Below are 24341 nucleotides of genomic sequence, written 5' to 3'. Positions count from 1 at the left end.
AAGGTGTGATCCCAATGCTAATGCATATGATGAGAATACCATGAGGAATCTTAGGGTAAAAATTGGGGTCTTACAGCTGCCCTTATTTAAGGACATTCTAGCTGAGGAGATCATGGTTAAAATCTTTGCATCAACTCAGTAGAATGGGCTTAAATAACAACATATAAAAACAAATTTTGGTCCCTAAGAGACCTTATCATGTATATGATACGAATGTAAAAAAAACTCTACGGGGAAGATGTTGCCATAAAGGAAAAGAATCCGGAGAGACCCAAAGTCCGCAGGAGTATAACGCATTTCGTAAGGAAAGCTCACTGGGGAGACAGAGACTCTAAGGGGGAAAGGTTGTGTGTAGGCCAGACTACGACTTTAAAACTGCAGGGGGGGGGGACTCGAGGGATTCTGTGAAAATAAATCAATGGAAAGACTCAGTCGGGGAATAGAAGGAACATCTACAGGAGCAATGGGTAGGTCAGAACAAAGCTGAAATACTTGAACCAAACAGAAATGGCGATCTCACTGAGGAAATACGCACTACCGTCAACTGGTGAAGAAATTATCTTCAACATAGGAGTAACAGAAGTATATTATCCACTACCGGTTATTGGGTAAAAAGATAACATAGTCTGACAGGGAGGACATTCGTTACCGGTTAGGGTAAACATATCAAGGATGACTCGCTGGGGGCAACAAAAGGGGTATTCATTACCAGTTACTGGGTAAGAATAACCTGTTGGGGAAAATCCAAATAGGATTTACAACCATCGGTTACTGGGCAGAAGACTACAAAGAAAGAGAATATCGTCACTAATTAAAGCGGACATATCAAGGATAGACTCAAAGGGGAAGAATATATGTCATCGGTTAGGATGAACATATCAAGGATAGACTCACCTGGGGATATTAGGAAGGATATCCGTCATCAGTTAAGATAAACATATCAAGGATAAACTACTTGAAAAAGTAGGAATTATATCTATCAGCTACTAGATAGAAAACCAGAAAGAGAATATCCTTCATCGGTTAAGATGAACATATCAAGGATAGACTCTAAGGGAAAGCAAGATTTACAACTACCAGCTACTGGGCAGAAGACTACAAAGAAGAGGAAATCCGTCATCGGTTAGGATGAACATATCAAGGATCAACTCTCTAGGGAAAGAAAATAGGGATTACGACTACCTTTTTACTGGGTAGAACACCAAAACAAGAATATTCGTCATTGGTCAAGATGAACATATCAAGGATAAACTCAGAAGGGAAAGTGTATCATTCATCGGTCAAGATGACTATATCAAGGATAAACTTCCTGGGAGACGTGAAAATGAATCTGCTGGGGAGAAAAAGGTTACTTTTTCCGGGTATTGGGGCAGAAGTGAAATACTTGCAAATTGAGAAGAATATTACCAATTACTGGGTAATAGACTCTCAGGGGACCAAAAGCATCTATCTAGGTAAGATCTAGAAAGAAACGGTCAATCAATGACTCAACCCAATGAGGATATAACTCAAGGGGAGTGATTCCATCCAGATAATCAACTGGGGAGGAAGCTAAAATAATGATCATCCACGAGGAAATAACTCAGTGGGGAATGAGAAAGGTTAAATTCTTTCTGCTTATAGGGCTAACACTCTACAATTGAAAGAGGACAGACATACCAAATCTGCGTGGGGGGCAAAAGGATACCACCGTAGCAGAGGATCATAGAAACAATGAATCACAAAGTGCGTTATTAATGCAATGATGAAATCTATGAATGTATATGTATATGTATATGTATATATGATGATTTTGCTGACAAAATGATCACAAAGGATACAAATGTCACTGGTCTACGTCACCAATACAATACTCATCCAATCCTCATAGGAGGGAAGCATCTGCTGGAGAGAAAGGGTTGCGAAGGATGAACGGGAATCATCTATCTCAAAGGCTCAAGCATTGCTGAGGAAAGGGAAGATGTTTGCCGAAAATTTGTACCATCAACTCTGCGGGGAACTTTAGGTCAACACCATATCAAATAGGAGACAACCTTACAGAGGATCGGAAATACTGCTCAAGAGTCGGGGCTAACCGAGGTTAGGGATAACTCTGATGGCGACTTGCGGGGAACAAAATTTGCTAAATCTATGAAACCTAATGCGATAATGTGCCTACAACTCAAGGGAGGCAATTACAAACTCAGTTGGGGAAACCAACAAAACTCGGCTGGAGATGTTGAAAAGTTGTTGAGGAAAGGGCAGAAATCACAACAACTGCTTGGGGATAAAACCATCAATGCTTCACTTTTTAGGGCTTACTTGTCCTTGGACCGATGTGGTCATCCTTTAATGAAATTGATTTCTCTTTAAAAAGTAATAGTTTTTATTACTTAAGAAAACATGATTTTTATTTTTTTTAAACTTTAATTTCAAAATGATCATACTAAAGTTTAATTGTATTTAGCTGAATAAATAAGAGTAGCAACAACTGGATAAAAAAACTCAACTTTATTTAATAGAATGGTAGTCTGTAAATGACAGGACTCCATAGATCTTTAGAAAAGTTGAAAAATGGTCATTTACATCGAAAAGGGATACATTGAATACAATGAGCATTATTCCTTCTACCGCCTTCAATATCCACTATGCTCTTGGATTTGGTTGAAGATGAATCAAAACCAAACATTGTTCTCAAGAAAGTCTTCATGACTGGAGATCAATAGGATGCAGTTACTTGCCATGATCCCTTATTTTTGCATAAACTGCCCCATGGTGGGGTAATCAATTTATTGGGATAATTTTTCTGTTTTATGTCTCTAACTTTTTCCTGGATCGCCCTTTCGGGTTTTCAATCCCCTGAGACGCTCATTTTTGCCTAAGCCTCCCTTTCAGGTTTTCAACTTAGCGAGTTGTTCTTTTCCTTTTTAGGCGAAGTATTTCTTGACTGCGTCGGCGTTCACAGGACGCGTGAACTCTTCACCATCCATAGTTGTAAGAATCAAAGCACCGCCTGAAAAGGCTCTCTTAACAACATATGGGCCTTCATAATTAGGAGTCCACTTGCCCCTAGAATCTGGTTTGAAAGATAGAATTTTCTTGAGCACAAGATCACCTTCTCTGAACACGCGAGGTCTGAACTTCTTGTCAAAAGCTTTCTTCATTCTTTGTTGATATAACTGACCATGGCACATGGCAGTTAACCTCTTCTCTTCAATTAAATTCAACTGGTCAAACCCGATCTGACACCAATCAGCTTCTGTCAACTTGGCTTCCATCAGCACACGCAATGATGGGATCTCAACCTCTACCGGGAGAAAACTTCCATACCAAAAACAAGTGAGAAATGGGTTGCCCCTGTTGAAGTAATGATGGATGTACAATACCCATGCAAAGAAAATGGGAGCATCTCATGCCAATCCTTGTACGTCAAAACCATCTTCTGAATGATCTTCTTGATGTTCTCGTTTATAGCTCCAACAACCTCATTCATTTTGGGTCTGTAGGGAGAAGTATTATGATGTGCAATCTTGAAGTCTTTTCAAAGAGCTTCCACCATATTATTATTCAAGTTCGATCCATTGTCAGTAATGATCTTGCTTGGCACATCATACCGACATATAATCTGATTTTTGATAAACCTTATAACAACTTGCTTGGTTACATTCACATATGATGCCGCTTCAACCCACTTTGTGAAGTAGTTAATAGCCACAAAAATGAAAAGATGTTCGTTCGAAGCTTTGGGCTCAATCATGCCAATCATATCGATTCCCAACATGGAGAAGGGCCATGGAGAGGAAATGAAATTCAATAGTGTCGGGGGAACATGAATTTTATCTGCATAAATTTGACACTTGTGGCATTTCTTCACAAACATGCAACAGTCAAATTCCATTGTTAGTCAATAGTAACCTGCTCTCAACATCTTCTTAGCCATAGCATGTCCATTGGAATGAGTACCAACGGAACCTTCATGGACTTCAGTCATCAACAGGTCTGCTACGTGTCTATCCACGCATCTGAGCAGAACCATATCAAAGTTTCTCTTATAAAGCACATCACCATTCACGTAGAAGTTTCCAGCTAATCTCCTCAAAGTCTTCTTATCTTTCAAAGATGCCCCTGACGGGTATATCTGACTTTGGAGAAAACATTTGATATCAAAATACCACGGCTTTTCATCTTTAATCTCTTCAACAACAAACACATGTACTGGCCTATCAAGACGCATCACATTCAAATTGGGAACTTCATTCCAATACTTCACTATGATCATCAAAGCCAACATTGCAAGAGGATTTGCCATCCAGTTCGCATCTCGAGGGATATGATGAAACTCAACCTTTGTTAAGAATGTTGAAATCCTCCTCGCATAATCTCTACATGGTATCAAACCAGGTTGATTCGTCTCCCATTCACCTTTGATTTGATTCACAACCAAAGTTGAATCTCCATAGACGTCCAAATACTTGATTTTGAGATCAATGGCCTCTTCAAGCCCCATAATGCAAGCTTGATACTCAGCCATATTGTTTGTACACTTGAAAGTTAATCTAGATGTAAACGGAAAATGAGTTCCTTGAGGAGTAATAATCATTGCCCCAATGCCATTACCATACTGATTAATAACTCCATCAAATACCATCCCCCAACGGGAACCAGATTCAGGCCCTTCTTCATGCAATGGTTCATCACAATCTTTCATTTTTCAAGTACAAGATCTCTTCATCAAGAAAATCATACTGCACTAACTAGTAATATTCAATTGGTTGGTGAGCCAATTGGTCAGCCAAGACACTACCTTTGATAGCGTTTTGATTGGTATTCAATATCATACTCTGATAACAATATCTTCCAACAGGCGATCCTCCTAGTTAAAGAAGTCTTCTAAAAAATATACTTGATTGGATCCATTTTGGATATCAACCGAGTGGTATGATTCAACATATACTGACGCAGACGCTTAGCATCCCAAGCCAATGCACAACAAGTCTTCTCAAGCATAGAATACCGAGTCTCATAGTCGGTGAATTTGTTACTGAAGTAGTAAATAGCATATTCTTTCTTTCAAGTTTCGTCTTGCTGACTAAGAACACAACCCATACTTTCATCAAGCACAATCAAATACATGATCAACGGTCTTCCTTCAACAGGTGGAGACAGAATCGGAGGATCAAGCAGATATTCTTTGATACTATCGAAAGCTTTCTGGAAATCCTCGGTCCAATCTCAAGACTGGTCTTTCCGAAGAAGCTTGAATATAGGCGCACATGTGGCAGTCATGTGTGAAATGAATCTTGAGATATAATTCAAGCGGTCGAGAAAACGTCTGACTTGCTTCTCAGTTTTGGGCGCAAGCATCTTTGTATTGCTTTGACCTTGGCAGGGTCAACCTCAATACCCTTCTCGCTGACAATAAAGCCCAACAACTTACTAGAGCGAACACCAAAATTACATTTATTGGGATTCAAGCAGATGCTCAACATGTTCTTTTTTATCACTGGATTTAGCAATCATATCATCAACATAGACCTCGATCTCTTTGTGCATCATATCATGGAAAAGAGTGGTCATTGCTCTCTAGTAACTTGCATCATCATTCTTTAAACCGAAAGGCATCACTCTATAACAGAATATTCCCTAAGGTGTAATGAATGTGGTCTTCTCCATATCTTAGGGTGCCATTTTAATCTGATTATAATCGGAAAATCCGTCTATAAATGACAAGACTTTGTATTTAGTTGTATTGTCTACCAACATATCAATGTGTGGCAGAGGAAAATCATCTTTCGAACTAGCTTTATTCAAATCTCGGTAATCAACACACATGCGGACTTCTCCATCTTTATTAGGAACAGGCACAATATTGGCCACCAATTACGGATACTCACCAGTAACAAGGAAACCGATATCGATCTGCTTCTGCACTTCTTCTTTGATCTTCACTAACATATCAGGATGAGTTATCCTTAACTTTTGCTTGACTGGCAGACATTATGGCTTCAACGGCATTCTATGCTCCACAATCTCAGAATCCAAACCAGGCATGTCTTGATAGGACCAGCAAAAACATCTAAATACTGTTGAAAAAGATCAATCAACCCCTTCTTCACCTCTGGACACAATCGATACCCAATCTTGACTTCCTTCACATCATATTCGGAACCCAAGTTGACTAGCTCAATCTGCTCTTCGAACGAATGAATGACTTTTTTCTCGTGCTCAAGTAGACGAGACAATTCATCAGACACTTCTTCATTACTTTCTTCCTCAGCCTCAAACATAGGGAATTCAAAGTTTGGAAAAGGAGTAGGATCATTGTATTCAATGGGTTTAGAAACCAACATGCATAATGATTTGATATTTTGATTTTAGAGATGTGAATCGTGACCAAATATTATGCAAATAGACAATTATTATTTATTCATTCATGTCTTTTATGATTACCATTTTCTGAAAAGCAAAAAGTAAAAATAAAACATCATAGATATGGATGAATAGAATTGTATTTTATTAAAGATCAAATTGAAAGATGCCTGACAATGTTCACTTCTCCCTTAGGCATAGGAGAAGGATTTTCAAAAATAATAAAACAATTACTTAGAGCGATGAATAATAACAGGAACATTAATAGTGGTCCATTTTATTGCAAGTTTTTCCATGCGTCACAAAATTGGTGCAACCTTCATCTTCATCATCCTCTATTAGAATAATTGAGTGTTGCTCATTGCCATGAATGAACCCTCCTCTACGAAAACTGGGTTATACATCTTCTATTTTAACCACAGACGAACCTTGTTGGAATCCCAGACAAACACAATTCTTTTTCTCGGTGGCCTCTACCATCCGGCCCCACTAATCAGAACTACCATCTTCAACAACTTTCCGCGCGTCTCTAAAAGAGGACATAGGTGCCCCAACTCTCTTTTCTTCAGCAATAGATAGAGCTTGGAACGGAGTTCCAATCTCATCCTCATCTTCAACATACGAGAAATACGACAGGTGGCTTACCAAACGTGCTTTTTCTCCACCAATGATAACGAGCTTTCCATTCTTCACAAATTTCAACTTCTGATGCAGAGTTGACGTAACAGCTCATGCCTCATGTATCCATGGCCTTCCTAACAAGCAGCTGTAGACCGGGTGGATGTCCATTACTTGAAAAGTAATTTTGAAATCACTCAGACCTATCTTCACTAGAAGGTCCACCTCACCAATAACAATCTTGCGAGAACCATCAAAAGCTTTGACGATCACGTCATTGTATCTCATCAGAGCTCCTTGATACGACAATCTGGACATAGTTGACTTCGAGAGTACATTCAACTACGAACCGGTATCAACCAATACATTTGATAGGGCGTTCTCTTTACAACTCATTGATATGTGTAGTGCCAGGTTGTGATTTCTTCTTTCTTCGCGAAGTTCTTCATCACAAAAGCTCAAATTATTACCGAAAGTGATATTAGCCACAATATGGTCTAACTGATCTACTGTCACATCATGTTCCACATAAGCTTGCTCCAATACCTTTTGCAATGCTTCTCTGTGCGTTTCAGAATTCATTAGTAGAGACAACACTGAAATATTGGAAGGAGTTTAGAGAAGCTTCTCCACCACATTAAATTCACTCTTCTTAATCAAACGAAGCACCTCATCATCATCATTAGGCTTCAAATTGCTGGATTCACCAGACTGACACTTTGGAGCACTAACCGGATTTGCTACAGGCACTTCAACCTTCTTACTGACATCCTCTACATCCTTCTGGAAAATAGGCCCAAAAACACGACCACTACGGGTCACCTTCACTATATCGGCAATGTCCACAATAGAATTAGTCGTAGGCAACGGGACCTCTTGAACTTTCTCTACCATTGTCGCATTATATTGATATGGAACAGCTCTATCAGATGCATATGGGACTGGACCCGTTAACCGTATCACTAACCGCGATACCGATCTATTGTTGCTTCTATCAAACTGAATTACCACCTGCTCAGGGGTCTTGAACACTGGCACTATCACATTGACATCATTTATATCCCTTGACTGTTGAATCTGGATTACATTCTCATCCATCAACTTCTGGATATCTCTCTTGACAACCGAACACCCACGGGGATTCACACTGCAGATTCTACAACTGTCGTGGTTGTGTTCACAATCACTAATTGTACACAATATCTTATGCATTTCAACCAAAGATCGACAAATACGTCGTACATCAAATACTCGGAAACTCCCTGGACATTCATCTACCATATTCACATAGGAATTACCATGAGTCGGCAATGGGTTTGCTTTAACATTTGGCGCATGGTCCTCAAAGGACACCATCCCACTCTTTACAAGCTTCTAGACCTTATATTTCAATGGGTAGCAGTTCTCGATATCATGACCAGGAGCCCCTTAATGAAAGGCACAACAGAGTTCTGGCTTATACCACCATGGAAGTGATTCTGGAATTTGTGGCGGATTTCTTGGTTGGAGAAGGTTCTTGAGAACCAAAGATGGACACAATTCAACATACGACATAGGAATCGGGTCAAAAGAGACCTTCTTCCTCTCAAAATTTGGTTGTTATTTATTATTGTTGGTGTTATTGTAGTTGTTTGTTCTTTGTTGCGGATGTTGTTGACGTTGTTGTTGAACTAACATTGATTGATTGTTGGAAAATACTAGAATAACATATGATACTTGATGATGGTGTTGACGGGGTTGCGTACTTCTTTTAACATAAGGCCTTCTCTGCCTCCCCACTGATATTGCATTGGCCTCGCCTTCCTTCTTCCTAGGGAAAATGTTACCATACTTCTTGCTTGAAGATACCTCTTTCTTAGACAACCTTCCCTCACGGACACCTTCTTCTAATCTCATCCCCATGTTTACCATTTCGATAAAGTCACTAGGGGCACTAGCAATCATTCGCTCGTAGTAAAACAAGCTCAGGGTCTTGAGAAAAATCTTGGCCATCTCATTTTCTTCCAATGCAGGGTTGATCTGAGCAGCAAGCTCTCTCTATCTCTGGGCGTACTCTTTAAACGTCTTTTTATCCTTCTGAGACATCGACCTGAACTGATCCCTATCCGGCTCCATGTCCACATTATATTTATACTGCTTCACGAAAGCCTCACCCAAATCATTAAACATGCAGACACTCGCACTATCCAAACCTATGACCACCACAGAGCGGCACCAATTAGACTGTCTCGAAAGTAATGAATCAGTAACTGATCATTATCAGTTTGGGTCGATATTTTCCTGGAATACATGACAAGATGGCTAAGTGGACAGGTGTTTCCCTTATACTTTTCAAAGTCGGGGACTTTGAACTTCATCGGGATCTTGACGTTCGGTACAAAGCAAAGTTCAGCAGCACTTTTGCCAAACATATATTTTCCTCTCAGAGTCTTCAATTCCTTTCGCAGCTCAAGAAATTTATTATTCATCTCATCCATCATCTCATAAACATCTGGACCCTCAGACGGCTCGGAATGGTAGATGGTGTCCTCAACACGGGGTAGAGTGTGAACAACTGGAGGCGGAATGGACATGACCGGGCTTGATTCCGGCATGGTAGCAAAAGTAGGCGCAAAACCTTCGGGCACAAAGTTTGGCGGCATTCCCCACGAGAATCCGGCAGGCATAGCAGGCGCAAACTGAGTTATAGGCACGGTTGAAGTAGCAATCTCTGAAATGATAGTCCTCTGAGGAGGAGGAGTCGCAGGCGTTGGAGAAGATTGACTCTAAGCAGCTAAAACAGACTCCATCAAGGCAGTCAAGCGAGCAATTTCATCCTTCAACTCTCGGTTCTCTTGTTCCAAATGTTCCATGTTTCTCGGATGATTGGCACGAGTATTGTATCGATGAGTCAGCTTGGTTGAAGCACAAAATAATAACCAATAAGACATCTGGAGGAAAAAAGACATGTTATGCAAATGATGCATGAAATGCAATGCTTTAATTTTTTTTTATTTTCAAGGAACATACTATTTTATGTGCAAATATACAATAATAACAATTGTAACAATTTGATTGACCATAAAAATCTCTTTTATTCATATAATTTGGAAGGATTACATTGAGTACAATTTCAGAAACCAAAATACAAATACAAGAGAAAAGGAGACTAATCATCCTAAGGATCCCCTAACAACGGTGTCAGATAATCTGGTTGCAGGCGCGTACTTCCTTCGGATGCGTCGAATCTCGGACTCAAAAGAAGTCTTCATCTGAGCCTTCTCGAGGACAAGCTGATCGACAATCTTCTTCCAAGCACCGAAAGGTTGAGGCATACTAGAGGAAGATTGACCCTCTGCCTCTCTCTGTCTCTTCACTGCTCGGTCTTCAAGAAGTTCAATAAGCACATCTTTCTCCTTAGACTCAAGCTGCAACTTCTCATGCTTTCTGCTTAAAGCATGGAACTATTCTTCCCACATATCCTTCTCTTGCTTCATCTTGGCGAGTGCGTCTTCCAACTCCTCTACATCTTGGTTAGGGAGAGTTAATGGCTCAACCACAACCATAGACATATGTATCTCACAAGCATATGTCATCTTCAACTCCAAATCTCTCTTCTTCACCCAAGAAGTGTAAGCTCCCAAAGCTACACAATTGCGTGGACCAAGCTTGGATCTCCTTTTCCTATGCACATTATGCCAAGCATGTACCATCTTATGCTTCAAATGTTGGGGATCTTTACCCTCTTGATAGAAAAGTTCTTCTAACTGCGTGTTATTAGGTTTGTCTCTCAAGGGGAACCCAAGTTAATGACGAGCCAAAGCAGGGTTGTAGTTAATTCCTCCTTGTGTACTAATGAGAGGCACATTAGAGAATTCACCATAACTATCAATAATATTCAAGCTACTCAATGAAGAATCATACCAAACTATAGCATCATTAGTGAGAGACATAAGTCTCTGAGACCATATTAGACATTGTTTGCTCTCCATAAAATCAGGCGTCTGAGGCAAGTGCGAAATAAACCACTTGTACAGAAGAGGAACATAACACGCAATAGTTCCACCACCTTTAGAATTCCTTAGATGCAAAGAGAAATACATAATACCCAACAAAGTAGGCACATGATTTCCAATCAAGAAGATTCTAATGGTATTAACATCAACAAAACCGTCAATGTTAGGGAACAAAGCTAAACCATAAATGAGCAACACAGAGATAGCTTCAAAAGCATCCACACTACCAGCTTGAGCAAAGGCATTAGCTTTCCCAATAAGGAACTCAGAAGTCAACCCAAAGATTCCTCCTTTCTTCACCCAATGAGCCTCAATCTCAGACTTCTTCAAATGAAGAGCTTCATCTATAAGATGAGATTTGGGAATCTCCTCTAATCCATTAAAAGGCACTTTGTTATAAACAAGTATTCCCAAAAGATGGGCATACTCCTATAACGTAGGCACAAGCTGATAAACTGGAAAAGGGAAGCAACGATAGAGAGGGTAATAGAACTGAACCAACACAGTAAAGAGTCCTTCCACTACATCAGCAGATAACACAGATAGAAGCTTCCCATGATGTTGTTTGAAGTCCAAGGGGTCTAATACAAAATATGATAGCTTCATTAACTCTTTCAAATCCAGACATTTGAAATTGTACTTCTTAGTGTTCCTTCGTCCATAATCCATGGTCTGAAAATATTTGCAAATAAAACCTCACTTCCTTGAAGATATTTTTGGTGTGATGAATGTTACGATGCACATGAATGCATGAATGCAACAATCATAAGTAAAGGATCACAGACAAGGAAAACAAATAAAGGTCAAGGGATGAATCAAGTCATTGTCAAGTATTGATTGGATCAACCAAGAATCAAGGGTTTGCTGTGAGTCACGAGCATGGAGTCAGGTTAAGAACCATCCCAAAGGAGTGTACTAAGGATAAAACTTGGAGATCACGTTCTAAAAAGTTCCTAGAGTCTTAATTCCATCTATCGAATATTATAGGTTAGGATGACTGACTCATAAACCCATAATATTCTCAAGAGAAACTCGTCTGAGTGTAGTATCGTGTAACAACTGTTATCAAGTCTACACTTGAACAGTATCTGCACTACATCCTAAATAGGCCAAGTTGGGTTAAGTGTTCTACGGTCCTCAGCTTCTCGGACCCCAAATCAGAGAAAGTAATGCCTAACCACAAATAAGTTGTCTGACATCAATAGCTCCAAAAGGGTCTCCACTGAGTAGATAGGTCTCCAGCCCACTTGTTAAGGACTACTCCACACAAGTCGAACATGACTATACCATCTTCATATCTTAATTGCACTCAAGTTCGGGTTAGAACTTATCTCACCATTCAGAGATCACCAAGCACAACAAGCAGATTATATCACACAAACAAATATACAAACATCAAATATACAATTTTATACACATAAAAAAGTAGGCTAAACCCACTGGAGACTACTCCCCAGCAGAGTCGACACTTAATTTCTGTAGCGGTAAATTCATGACCATTAAGTTATGGATAAACTTAACGTCAATAAAACCAGAGTCTCCACCGCGCTTTTATTGTTTTCAAGGGAAAAGGGAAAAGTACGAACAAAACCCAAAGATAAGAAGTTTTCAAATCAAAACCAAAAAAATGCTAGAGATTACAAGTAAGGGGGTTGGTTACACAGAGTGAAGGTGTTAGCACCCAAAGTGTCCTAGGTACTCCTAGGGAGCCCTTTTTGTGCGTACATGTTTTGGTATAAAAAGATATTTGCAATAAATAGAGTGTGGGGATGAGAAAAGAATTCATTAATTTTATTTTTGTGTTTGTCAAGATCTTCGGACTTGTGCCTACGTACCAACATAAAATGAGGGATCAAAACCTAGTAGTTCGTGGTACCAATTTCAAAGTGAGTGTATTGCTTTTAATAAAAAATTAAGTTTGAAAGAGGCATAAAATGCCTAAAAGAGTTTGAATGGGTGTTAGTTCTTTTTGTCTTTTGAAATTTAAGTCAAGTATAATTAAGTTTATTTACAAGTTTGATTAAGGAAAAGAAGTTTAAAAATGCAATGGCATAAGGCCAAAGTTTCTAATTTGTAATAAAGAGTCTAAGTTTGGAAATCACAATCAAAGAATATTTTGAAAGAGGGGAGAGATTTGAAATTAAAGAAGTAGGAGGAGATGAAGAGACTAATCCTAAGCAAAAATTTAAAAGTTAAGAGTTGAAAAGATCTGATCGATGGGATGCAATCCAATAGACAAGAATGTCATATAGAAACCCAATTTTCCCTTGGACTTTAGAATCAAGCAATATCAATACACAAATAGCAAGATGAAGAGCAATGCCTCAAATAAAGATAGCCACATCCAAGCTAGCAACTCCATGATCTTATTCTTAATCTTCCCATGTATCAGATGACAAAGTCCTTGAATCGCTTAGAATAAGGCATTAGACATAGGTTCAAAGTAACATTTGCATCAAGACCATGTAGCAGATGAACTCAGATGGATCTCAACACTTGCATCATATGAAAGTTCAATTCACAAGCACTTGGTTTCAGAAAAGTTGGCATTAGCCAAGTCCTTTTGCATAAGGAATGTTGCCTAGTTCTAAGTCCAAGTCTCATATCAAATCCAACAGTCCACACAAACATTTTTAAAGATTTTTTGTTGTTATTATGTACATTAAGGTTAAAAGGTCACAAACACAAACAAGTATATACAATCACAATATATGACTCAAGTGAGCAAAGTAAAAATGGAATTAAAATAAACAACTTAAATGGTATGAACAATGGCAAATGATAAATTACTTGAATTTAAAGTGAATAAAGTAAATGACTTGAAATTAAAAGTTAATCAAATGTTAGTTGATTAGAAATTAGTATTGCTTTTGCTTTTCAATGTTTAAGTCATTCTTTGGAGAACACTCAACCCTCTATTCACAAGCATGAATCCTTGAACCAACACATATTCCAAAGGAACGAAAAAAGGCCAAGTTTCCACACAATACCATGAAAGGGGGGAGACTTACAATCTCACTTACTAGAATGCTATGCTTTTGGGTCAAAATGTAGCGCTATGTTAAGCAATCATAATTGGATTTATGTATAAGTCATAACTATCTGAGGTCGGGCAATAGAAATTTTAGTGTTAATACATGTTAGAGATATGGTATTATGAACCATACTCCTAAAACATACCACACTTAAAAGAAAAATGGCAAAAGGGTAGACCTAATCTCATCCATACTTATATTGGTTTATGAACCAATTAGCCTTAAGATATAGAGATATCATAGGTCAATGAAATGAATGGGATAGAAAGGATTGAAGATGAAGAGGGAGGGGAAATGAGACAAACACAAATTGGCCATGAGAGGACTTTTACCAAATAAAAAATCATTCATTCATTTTGGGAGATGAAATGTACATTTCATCAATCCCCTAAATCCAATGATTTTAATCCAACAAAGTCAAATCAACCTTGTCCAAGGCCCAAGCGACATAGTCAAACTCAACAAGTCAATGGAAATAGCTCAACATAATTTATTCACAATTAAACAAATTAAAATTAATTAAAACTGCATTAAATTAAATTATGTTTGATCAAAAACCTAAAACCTCTTCAAAACACCAAATAAATAGTCAAGAGATTTATCATAGGTCAAACAAGGTCAAAGAACCTTGGAGGAAATTTTTTAATATTTTTGGAAACTTAAAAGTATTTTTAAACAATTAAAAATATGCACAAAAATAATTAAATCATGAAAAATATTAATATTGATCCAAAAAATAATTTTAATTCAGAAATTGAAAATATTTGAAATTTTTTGGTGAATGTCCCATATTTTTTGGATCAATATTAAAATTAATATGAATTAATAAAAATAAGGAAATTAAAATGAAAATCAGAAATTACAAAAAAACGTGGACCTCTTGATCTCCCTCAGTAATTGAGGTTGCATATCAAGTAGATCTGAGCGCGCGTTCCACCATACACCAAGTCAAATGTCCCACACGCGTGGTAATCACTTTAGACGCCCCAGATTAAAACAAATTGAAAGGATCGTGTGGTTGAGAAGGATGTCAACATATCGCCGGAGCCAGAGCTCCGGTCTTCTTCTCCGGTGGACCTCACCAAACTGGTCCACCCTCAACCATCACCAAAATAAAAAAAAGAGGACATGAATTTAAAGAAGAAATGCTCAGGAGCTCGAATATGGCCTTAATTTTGTATAACTCCAAGTATATAGAAAGATACGGGGAGTTGAAATTTGAGGATCATGATCTGAGTTGCTTCGATTTGACCTCCAAGCAACTCAATCTTGTTGCCTACATTGGTAGGACTTTAGACAACCAAAAATCAACAAGAATAATGGAGAATTGAGTGGATCAAAGAGAAGGAAGGACTCTTGGAGTTTCAATCTCAAAACAGTTGAGAGATTCAAACTCGATTTTCAAAGAAAATCTTCAAGCTTATCCTTTGAATGTGAGGGTTTAGGGTTGCTAATTCAAAGCTTGCGTGCCAGGGTCCTTAATTCTGAGCAAGAGGACCTCTATTTATATCCAAGGAGATTGATAATTGCACACTTCCATTTTTGGCCAAAAGTTGGAATCTCACTTGCATGCTTGCATGGGCGTGTGATAGGCCCATCAAATGATGCATTTAGGTCCAAAATCATGTGTAAGCAATTTTGAAATCATGTGGAAAGGCCATGCTTTCGTGTATGAGAAGTGGAACTTCAAATCTTCCAAATGGTTTTTCAACTTTAAGCCATGCGCAATTTATTCATACTTTGTCCAAATGAGATGAATTTGGACTTTTCGGAAAGGTTAGATCAAGAGGAAAAAATTTCATGTTAAAAAAGTTTTTAGCTGAAGCTTCTATCATGATGAATTTTGAGGTGGAAGTTTGGAAAATCAAACATATCAAAAAAAATTCTAAGTATCAAGCCATATGTTCACTTCTTCCACCTTGAGTAACTTTTTCTATGGACTTCAAATGAAAAAGAGATCCTTCATGAAAGTTGAAGCTCTCTCCAATTAATTTAAATTGGTCACAAATTTGACCTCATTTGGATTTAACATGAAGGAGTTGTGCATTTTAGAAGTTGAGGAAAATCACTTGTTCAATGGTATTGGCCCAAAATGACCTATAATGTTTCCCTTTATCACATGTACTTGAAAGTTGAATTTTCACTTCCTCCAAACAAAAGAGTTTAAGTTGACATCTTGAATTTGATCATGCAATTTGAATGGCTTTCATCTCATAAGAATTGAGCAAGTTATGGTCTTGGGAAGTTGACCTCCAAATTAGGGTTTAGACAAAATAACCTATAATCTTTCACCATAAAAAATGACTTTCCAAGCAAAACTAGCTCTTGACCTCGACATTAAAGTTATTTGGAATGTCATTTAGAGTAAATTTTCTCTTGGAATAATTTTCATATGACAAAAATTGTAGGAGATAGGGTCTAGGGAACCCCAGCTTTGACTAGTTGAATTCTTCTGGTCAACCACCATGAACCAACTTGCTAACTTGATATTATTTTGACTTTTGGGAATCATGGAGGGTAATATATGCATAATATGATGAAATTTGAAGTATCCTTGTAAATATTTGACCAAGTGGTAAAGAAAATTGTTGAAGAAGTCACATAAGATACTCAGATGAATTAGGGTTTTCAAAGCAAACCAACTTTAGACTCTTGATGATTTCTTGATCAAAATAACATGTGAAGATCATGGGGATATATATGATACTTAGAGCCATATTAAACCATTTCTTGACTGAGATCCCTGCAATGAGGGTCTTAAACCCTATGAGTGAGCTTGATAGAGCATAGGTGAGCATGTGCACTACCTACAAAAATAGTTAAAGTACACAATGACGTATTTTTGGTATTTTGGTTAGTAAACAAATAAAAATGAAGTATGATACACTTAAATGTTCTTGGTGATCTCTCCCAATGCAAACCCAATGAATGAGGGGTAAGGAGGATGCCAAGGTGTGATCCCAATGCTAATGCATATGACGAGAACAACATGAGGGATCATAGGGTCAAAATTAGGGTCTTACAATTTATATTTAAGGTATGATTCATAATTCAATCCAAATTACAAGTTCAATCAAATTTCAATCATAAATTACAATAAACAATCCCAAGTGCACTTAAACTAACATGGCCTAAGTTTCCCATATAGATTCCTAAAACATCCATTTGGAGCAAGTTCAAGCAAATTCGGTTTTATTTTAATGATGCATAAATTTAAATAGCCACGTATCCTCATAGTGCAGTGAGGAATTCAAAGCTCTGTAGTTCAAAGAACTAGTAGTGGGAGATGAAAAGAATTGTGATCAAATTATGGTCTAAATCAAAGGATAATGCTGTTTGAACTCCAACAAAGGGTGAAATATAAACCCAAGAGTAAAAATGGTATGAACCAACGAGTGAGGGGCCTAAGACATGGTATCACTGTATTGGGATAACCGAAAAGAAAGGTTGACTGAATACGGCTGCAAAGTAAGTAAGGAGATGTTCGTCTAAGCTACAAGGTCTGACAAGACAAACAAATCGACTCTTGGTTCATAAGGGATACAAGATGGAGCACAAAGGGATATTGTATTTGTCTCAAAGAATAGGGTGTATCACATGAAGTGACTGAAGGTAGAATATGAATGCATCATGGAGATGGAGGGAGTGAAGTGACCAAAGTCACGAAAATGAAGTATTTGCTAACAAGTGACTGGAGAGGTATAGTTTGAAACCAAAGGTCAGATATATTAGAATCTATAGGAGAAATGGAATTTGTACCATTGAGGGAAAAATGGCATGGACCACAAGTGAAAGGTCTAAGACATGGTATCACTGTATGGTTAGGCCGAAAAAGAAGGAATTAAATGTCTGGGGACAATCCAAACAACTCTAGGTACAAATGCGTACTTTTCATTAGGCGCCCTAAAAGGGTATATATGAAATTCAAAAGAAAGTGTATCTGATCTCAAAGAAATAATATGTCACTAGGGTGAACTGTTTAATGATTGAAAGTAGATAATGGATCTTGAAAGATATGAATGGTGCCCTAAGGTGGAAGGAGGAATAATTAGAAGTATGCTTGCCAAGGATTCGCACCCTCGTGCCTACATATTCCCATTGTGCAATGAGAAAGTCAGAGCAATCGTAGTTCATGGAACTACAAAAAAAAAGGAAAGAGAACGGAGTGTGTTTGTCTAAGCAACAAGGACTAATAAGACAAACAACTAAAGGACTATGATTGAAGTGATTGAAAGTATAACTTGTACCAACAGAATGGTAGCATGGGAAATCCACATAGGCAAATTGGCTTTGAATCAAAGAGTAAACAAACATACCAACAAGTGAGGGGCCCGAGGTATGGTATCACTGTAGTGGAATGATTGGAAGCAAAGAGAATTAAATGTATGTGTTGGTTCTAAGTGTTGGCAGCAATTTTGGTAAAACAAAGAGTGCTCACAAGATGTTGCGTGTGATGTCTTAACATAATATATCTATGTACCTGCTGGAGTTTAAATGGAAAACATAATTATGCAGGATTGTTTCAGAATGTCATACACCATGTCATGGCATATGATATTATGTACCTGATGGAGTTTAAAAACATAATTATGCAGGATTGTTTCAGGATGTCATACAGAATGTCATGGCATCTAATATGTTTGAACCTGCTGGAAATTATAAAAGGAATTATGAAATTATGCAGGATTGTTCCAGGATGTCAGACCCGATGTCATGACATTCTATACACAGAACATTCAGTATGAATGTCTGGTGTTTTGTGTTTGCGCATTTAATGGCAATCTGTGTATGATTGAAGATCTAATTTGCAGGTGCATTCAATCATTGATTACAACCTGATTTACTTATTTTCCAAGGAGATCTAACTAGCTGTCATGAGAAGATTTAATTGGAAAATAGTTTAGGGTTTTCAAGATGTCCAAGCCCAGCTGAAAGCTTCTATAAAAAGGGACTTGGAAAACCTGATTGAACACACAACCAATACTGAGCGAAATACTGAGAGAGAGCTAGGGTTTGTGTCTTGTTTAGTCGTGAGACTTGTAAGCCGTTCAAGTCATCCTTGGATGATTGAATTGGTATGATTTGTGGTTGTAATTTGTCACTCAAAGCTTTTAAGCAAGAGTGTGTGTCTACTTGATCAAAGTTGTTAAGCAAGATCAAGTGTGTGTCTACTTGATCAAAGTTGTTAAGCAAGGTCAAGTGTGTGTCTACTTGATTGAAACTGTGAAGTAAAATCAAGTGTGTGTTATTGAAAAGTGTTTTATTTTCTCAAGGAATTGTTGTTTAAAATCACAGGTGTGATTGTAGGGAATTGAGTGGGTTCTCATATCTAAGAGTGCTTAGGTAGAAATTGCACGGGTAGAGATTAGGTGAGAAAGAATGTAACTTGTTAAAGTGTATGGAGAGTCTTTGAACTGATTCTATTTTAGTGAATTTCCTTCCTGGCTTGGTAACCCCCAGACGTAGGTGAGTTGGACCGAACTAGGTGAACAATTACTTGTGTCTCTTGGATTACTATTCTTTATCTTTATCCTGTTTGCATAACTCACATATTTGTGTTGTGACATTACCTTCGACATCTCATATCTGATACCAGAATTTCAGTATGGCAATAGGACAAACAGCTCTTGATACAAAGATGGACATTGATTAGGTTGTCCTAAAAGGGTGAGTATGGAACCCAAAGAAGGTATTGATTGGCACAAGGAAAGAACATATCACTTGTTGGGGAACAAACAATTTGGGATCAAAGGAGAATTGTATCTTGGATCCATGAAGGAATAAACTCTGAACTGAAGAGAAAAACTAGTATGAACCCACAAGTGAGGGGCCCGAGGCATGGTATCACTGTATTGGAATAAGCAAAAACAAAGGAATTAGATGTTTGGGTACAAGCCAAACAACTCTTGGTTCACAAGACGGACTATTCATTAGACGTCCTAAAAGGATGTGAATGGAAACCAAGGAAAAGTGATATTTGATCTCAAAAAGATGGTATTGGTTGAGGAAAGAATGATGGATTAATAAATAAGGTAGCTCGTAGAGAGTCTGAACTCTCTTGCCTACGTATTCTTATTGTGAAATGAGAAAATCAGAATCGGGAAACTCACCGGATTGAAGCTTGGATTGCGGACAAGTTTCGGTTGTTATGCGTGATGGTGTCGCCGCGTTGTGAACCATTGTTCGATGCATTGCAAGGGAGAATGAAGATTTGTGTTCGTGATGAAGACGAAGGCGTTGATGTGCTCGTAAGTTTCCTCTTTCAACCTTTTTTGTTCTTATTCCTTCCCTCATTCTTCTGTCTTTTGTCACTGTGTATGGTTGTCATGGTGATTGTGAGAGATTGGGAGTGTGTATGAACAACTCAGAGAGTGAAACAAAGAGAATTTGAGTTAGATTGATGAAGTTGAGAGTTATCCAATGATGAACCGTGAAGATGATGATTCCCCGAATGATTGGAAATGATTGGGATTTATATAGAGTGGTGATTGCAATAAAATTGGGCAACTTGGGCAACCGTTAGGGAAGGGGTTACTGTTAGTGAATTGAAGGGGAAATCAGTTAGATGCTATGACTCTGTTAAAGTTCTGTTAATTGTAGCTAGATGTTTGAATTGGAAGTTAGTGAACATGAAAGAGGGAGTTGGTTTTGAGTACATAAGTTGAATTGTTGTTGGTATACGCAGGTTAGAGATGATTGAAGCTAGTTCGGTTTGTTTTTGTTTTGGCTTGCTACTCTTTGCCTAAAGTTCTGCTGTCTTTAGCCTCCGCTTAGCCTCTTCTTCCATCATATTTGCACTTCATTCAACATATTTGGAAAAACAATTTTCCACAAGCTCTAGTGCCAAGTCTTTTACCGATTCACCATCAGGATAACACACTGACCCAATCAAGTTGTTGAACTTATCAACACCTTTCAGGATAATCCAAACATCTCGATTCAATAATGTCATATCAGTGAAGAACTTAGCTTCATGAGCAAAAGGATCAGCAACTGTTTCAGAAGGTGTTAAAACTGCAAGTCTTTAGGCAACTGTGAGTGAGGCTCGAGGTTCTCCGCTAACACCTCCATTAGGCTCATCAGCCTTCACTTCAAGTTCAACAATTCTTTCGGGTGCAACTCTCTTTCCCACTTGTGGGGCCTGAATTCGAGAAACGAAAACTTGGACAAATTGAAACTCTGGCAGCAGGTAGACCCGAATGGTATTGTCATCACGAACCTGCTCAACAATTCCTTCCATGGGACTTCCCTTGTTTGCAGATAATAAACCCATTGCATCTAAGTTTCTAGGGTCACTGATGGCTAATGGTGGTAGGTTTCTGATAGATGTTTCAGCGGTGCCAGGAGTCTTGACCCATCGACCGAGGCCTTCCTGTTGTTACTAATTGGTATGGTATGCTCATGTGATGCTTAATGGTTGCTTGAGTAATGCCAATGTTGTGAACTCAATTGGCTTATTTTTCTTGTTGAAATTGGTAGGTGATCTAATGGATGTACTTGAATCCTTGCTACTTGTTGAAGATTTGTGGCTGAACTGGATTGAATTATGGGCTTGTTATCATCATGGAACTGACTTGGAAACGGCTTTGGGTCTTAGGTTCTAGGAACTATTGATATGTATATGTGATTTATGGTTGAATGGAAATGAGTGTTGTAATATATGGAATGTTTAGATAAAATGTGAATATGGTAATGCATTTCGAAATTGGATATATTATAATGGATCACGGTTTATGCTAAAACGAACATGGTCTAAAATGGTTTAAAGTGTAAACATGTACAAGGTTTAAAGATGAGAAAGGTGGGAAAATGACTTTGGTTTAAAAAATGAACCATGGTATGTAATTTGAAATGAACATGGATCAAAGATGAATCATGGATGCTAGGATTAGGAATGAACTAGATGAGTTGACTTTGGCCAACTAGTTGACCAAAAAGTCAACAGTTCACCAAAGTCAACTATAGGTAAAAACCAATTTTTTGTAAATTCTTTGTATGAATGTGGCCATTGTAAAAACCAATGTTGTAATGGAAGTGATTTTGAATGAATGAAGACTTGGTTTGATTGAAACAATGGTTTATGTCTAAATTCTAAGAAACAATCAATTAACCTGACTTAATGGATTACCATGCATGGATGAACCACTAATGAATGATCTAAAATTTCAATGGACCAAAGGTAAACCAAAGACCAAAAGACCAATGCACTAAACGCAAGCAGAAATCCAAGGACCAATTGAAACAAAACCTGACCTAGGGTTTAATAGTCACAAATCTAAGTTAAGCAACAACCAAGAACTCAAACCAAGAAACAGTTCACACCAACAATTTGGAAATGCCATGACCCTACTTAGGGTTTCCAACACCTCAATGCAAGTCACATGACTCATGAACCTCAAAGATCAATGCTAGGATTTTGATGAATTCCAAGTTCAAAAGTCAACCAACATGGCACTCATGCACCAACTATCCTTGATTAGGGTTTCAAACCACACTCAAAGCTCCTTCAATACATATCAAGCATTGGGCCCACCATTAGGGTACAAAAGTCAAGTTAAGGCTTCTAAGATCAAGCAACAAGATCCCTTAAGATCAAGAATTAGGGTTGGGTGTACGGATGAATGTCATGGCATAAACCCTGAGAGTTAAGGTCCCAAAGAATCAAGCAATTAGGGTTGCACCCCATATGATGAGCCATACCATAATCTTCATGCCAAAACCCTTATTTTCCTTAACCACAACCTTGAATCTATGATACCTATTAGAAAATGTTAACCATGAATGAATGGCGCAAATGAATGAAATATGAACGAGTATAGATAGATCTCAAATTATATGTTGGATGAAAAGCAAAAGGGAGGGAAAATTTTAGGGTACAACAGTTGCCCCTATTTAATCTTCTTGAACCTGAATATAAGAATTGTGGACGCTTTTCAGGTATTCAAGGTAAAAGAGGATTAAATACTAACGTATCCAAAAATTTGCCCGTTGAGAATGGATGTAATGTGATGAGAGTTTTTTGGTTTTCTAAGCAAAGGTCAAGCTTTGGGTTAGTCAATAAAATTGGATTTTTGTCTTTTCTCGTTTGCAAGGTTTCATGCTATGCTTTATGAATGATATGCATGAGTGAAACGACGTGGTTTATGCATGATGGTGATTTATGCCATGGTTAAGCCAAATGCTCATATAGAGGGCGGTGGCAATTTTGGGCTAGGATAATGGTCATATAAACATGATTCTCTGACACCTATTTCAAGCTCAATAGCTATTGTAACACCTCTGGATCATGTCTGAAACATGGAGAGAGCTTGTACCTGCGTAGCCTGCCTCTGCCCCAATATACTAGATATCTGCACCAATTTCCCTAGTTATCAGTTATGGAGTATTCTCATCATTTGAGTATTACAAATTGGCTTGCACCAGTGTCTTAAAAATGTATTCTCTTGATTAACCAACTCGGGAGTGATTGACTTCTCATGCTCTTGGGGTAGCTTGCACCAATTGCCCTAGTTATCAGTTATGGAGTAGTCTCATCATTTTAAAGGTTGTAATGTGGTCTGGTTCACGGTTTCAGAAAGAAAGGATGTAAGGCTCAAAACCTATTCTAAACCCACCCATTCTCCGTGATGTTCTCTAGTCCTATGTTCAGTTAGCTTAAAATGAGCGTCCATGTTTCAGAAAAGGATTTTAAATAGTATCGAAGATGGTTACGGAACCCAATGAGAGTTTGGAGCGGCAGTCACTCACCTTCTGCTTTTGTTTGCAGTCATCGAGATTTGCTTTTACTGAGGATTTTGATATTGATCCTCTGATTCTTTTGTTTTTGCTTACCCTTATTTTTGCTTGGGCTGATCCTTTGGGTCTATAACCCATTGGGATTCCCTAACTTTTTTCCTAAGTCAATCTTGTTTTCAAGCATTTGACTTAGTGGGCTTTTCATTCTCTTTTGATTTTTTATTTCATCTTTTCTTTTGGAGAAAATCTTGTGACACTGCTTTCTCGATTTATTGCACGGGTCGTGACTATCTCACTCCTTTTGTGGGTAAGGGATAATTTTTTTGAATTTTTGATTCCATCCCCTCGAGAGGGATATGATATGGTTGATCATTTGATAAGGTATTCTCTTTCTGAAATTTGAATGCCAATTCCAACTAATTGAAGACTACCCTGCCCCTGGTTAAACATGAGGTTTATATGTGTATAAAGAAAGAAACTCCTACTTCAAGGCCCAAAGGGGTTGACTAGGGATTATCTTCCTTATATCTCTGGTGTTTAGGAATTTGAACATTGCCTTATATAATCAACACAGTCTTATTCAAAAGAATACATGCAACGATCTTGCGCA

The 24341-nt window shown here is 38.0% G+C and overlaps 1 pseudogene; it reads right to left on the bottom strand.

The window, feature by feature from the left end:
- LOC127137339 (ribonuclease TUDOR 1-like) overlaps window positions 1-23869 on the bottom strand; it is a 38589-nt pseudogene extending 14720 nt beyond the window's left edge.
- Between the last annotated feature and the right edge of the window lie 472 nt (window positions 23870-24341).

The sequence above is a fragment of the Lathyrus oleraceus genome, chromosome 4 (genome assembly GCF_024323335.1).
Source record: "Lathyrus oleraceus cultivar Zhongwan6 chromosome 4, CAAS_Psat_ZW6_1.0, whole genome shotgun sequence".
In the NCBI taxonomy this organism is placed as follows: domain Eukaryota; kingdom Viridiplantae; phylum Streptophyta; class Magnoliopsida; order Fabales; family Fabaceae; genus Lathyrus; species Lathyrus oleraceus.
The sequence above is the reverse complement of the archived record's forward strand: the minus strand, read 5'-3'. Positions and strand labels throughout refer to the sequence as shown.